The 2,574-nt window shown below is 41.5% G+C and overlaps 1 non-coding gene across 1 annotated transcript; it reads right to left on the bottom strand.

Annotated features, from left to right (window-relative positions):
• Window positions 1–391: 391 nt before the first annotated feature.
• On the bottom strand, window positions 392–498 carry LOC116135218. Its single transcript, XR_004128863.1, has one exon. It is a non-coding gene; the product is annotated as a small nucleolar RNA R71 (small nucleolar RNA).
• Window positions 499–2,574: the final 2,076 nt, after the last annotated feature.

Genomic DNA, 2,574 nt, shown 5'->3' with positions numbered 1-2,574 from the left:
TGTTGAAATGGCTGAACCAGAAAACAGGACACTGGAGGAATTTTCAGTTCCCACAGTGAATGGTAGTGGGTCGAGTATTACTAGACCTACGATGCAAGAAAACAACTTCGAGATCAAGCCGGCAATCATCCAGATGATCCAGCAGTCGGTTAGATTTAATGGTGATTTGAAGGAAGATCCGAATTAGCACATTGCAAATCTTTTGGAAATTTGTGACACCTTCAAGTTGAATGGAGTGTCGGATGACGCTATTAGGCTGCGATTATTCCCATTCTCATTAGGAGATAAAGCCAAGGGGTGGTTAATGGAATTACCACCGGGAACTATAACAACTTGGAATGATCTAGCACAGAAATTCCTTACCAAGTTCTTTCCTCCAGCTAAATCAGCAAAATTGAGAAATGATATCACATCATTTGTACAAGATGATTCTGAGTCATTGTATGAGGCTTGGGAGAGATACAAAGAGTTAATGAGGAAATGTCCACACTATGGGTTGCCAGATTGCCTTCAAGTCCAAACTTTCTACAATGGATTGATGGGTAATGTGCAAACCATGGTGGATGCAGCTTCAGGAGGGGCCTTGCAGAATAAGACACCAGAAGAGGCCTATGAGTTGCTTGAGGTTTTGGCAAGCAACAACTATCAAAGACCAAATGAGAGAGCAACAACAAGGAAATCTTCGGGTCTTCATGAAGTTGATGCCTTCACAGCCATCTCAGCCTAACTCACTGCACTTCAAAAACAGTTGGGAACTGTGTAGGTAAACTCTATACAAGCACCTCAACTAACATGTGATTTTTGTGCAGGAAACCATGTGAGCAGCGAGTGTCAAGTTGAGAACACATTTGCTTCATCATCTTCATCAACGGAGCAAGTGAATTACTTGGCAGGAAATCAAAGACAACCAAACAACCCATACTCCAACACATAAAACCCGGGGTGGAGAAATCATCCAAATCTGGCTTGGGGAAATCAAAACCAGCAAAATAACCAATGGAACCAGAGGACAGTTCCAAATAACCAACCAGGGGTGACTAATCAATCGGGAGATCAAAGAGTGATGAAGTTGAAAGATATGTTTGGGAAATTTATGCAGGAGACAACGAGATTCATGAATGAGACGAGGACGAATTTTAGAAATCAAGGGGCATCCATCCGGAATCTTGAGGTACAGATGGGCCAATTGGCCGAGAAGCTTAATGAGAGACCATAGGGTTCCTTAGCAAGCAATACAATAACTAACCCATGTGACCAAGCAAATGTCATAGTGTTGAGAAGTGGGACAGTTTCGGAAGAGGTAAAGCAAGCTACCAAGAAGGTTGAGCAACCCGGAAAGGAAGCTTCTGATGAGAAAGTTGATGAAGAGATAGTTGCTGAAGAGAAACCAAGTGGTTTGGAGGAAGAGAAAAAGAAAAAGGATGAAAGGCAAAAGAAGAAGGAGAAATTGCCATTTCCCGAGATACCACTAGAGTTGGCACATCACACCCCACCCGTGCCTTTTCCTCAGAGATTGAGGAAAAAGAATCAGGATAAGCAATTTTCAAAGTTTATTGAAATTTTTAAAAAATTGCACATTAACATTCCTTCTGCAGATGCATTGCAGCAGATGCCGAGTTATGCGAAGTTCCTGAAGAAAATCTTATCGAACAAAAGGAAGTTAGACGATGAGGAAACAGTGATGCTCACGGAGGAGTGTAGTGCCATCCTCCAGAAGAAGCTACCTCCAAAGCTCAAAGATCCAGGGAGTTTTACTATTTCTTGTATTATAGGAGATATTACATTTGATCGTGTTTTGTGTGATCTAGGAGCTAGCATTAATTTGATGCCCTTTTCTGTTTTCAGGAGATTGGGCATTGGTGAAGTGAAGCCAACGACCATGTCGTTGCAACTAGTAGATAGGTCAATAAAACACCCGAGGGGGATAGTAGAGGATGTGTTGGTGAAGGTGGGAAAGATAATTTTTCCAGCAGATTTTGTGGTGTTAGACATGGAAGAGGATAAGGAAATTCCTCTGATTTTGGGCCGACCATTCTTGGCCACGGGGAGAGCACTTATTGATGTGCAGGAAGGAAAGTTACTCTTGAGGGTTCAAGATGAAACAGTAACTTTCAATGTTTTTGAGGCGATGAAGTTTCCGACGGAAATGGATTCATGTTTTAGTGTCGATGTGGTGGACAAATTGGTTGAGGAATCTATGGAAGAAAACACCCCACAATTACCTCTAGAAGCTTGTATATCCAAATAAAAAACAGTAGAGGTAGAAGAGTCGGCGAGTAATGATTGTGCTAGGATGTTAGAAGCACTTCAACCGATTGATGAGAGTCAAGATATAGAATTTGAGGAGTTTGATTTTGATAAAGAGAAGGAGAAGGAAAAAAAATGAAGAACCTCCAAAGCTTGAATTGAAACCTTTACCTTCCCACCTCAAATATGTTTACTTAAAGACTCAGAAACCTTCCCGGTGATTATTAGTTCAGGTTTGAGTAAATTGGAGGAAGAGCGGTTGATTAGGATGTTGAGGGAACACAGACTAGCAATTGGATGGACAATTTTGGATATTAGAGGTATCTC

This window comes from Pistacia vera, unplaced genomic scaffold (genome assembly GCF_008641045.1).
Source record: "Pistacia vera cultivar Batoury unplaced genomic scaffold, PisVer_v2 Contig296, whole genome shotgun sequence".
Lineage (NCBI taxonomy): Eukaryota > Viridiplantae > Streptophyta > Magnoliopsida > Sapindales > Anacardiaceae > Pistacia > Pistacia vera.
Note: the sequence above shows the minus strand (reverse complement) of the source record. Positions and strands in the feature narration are given on the sequence as shown.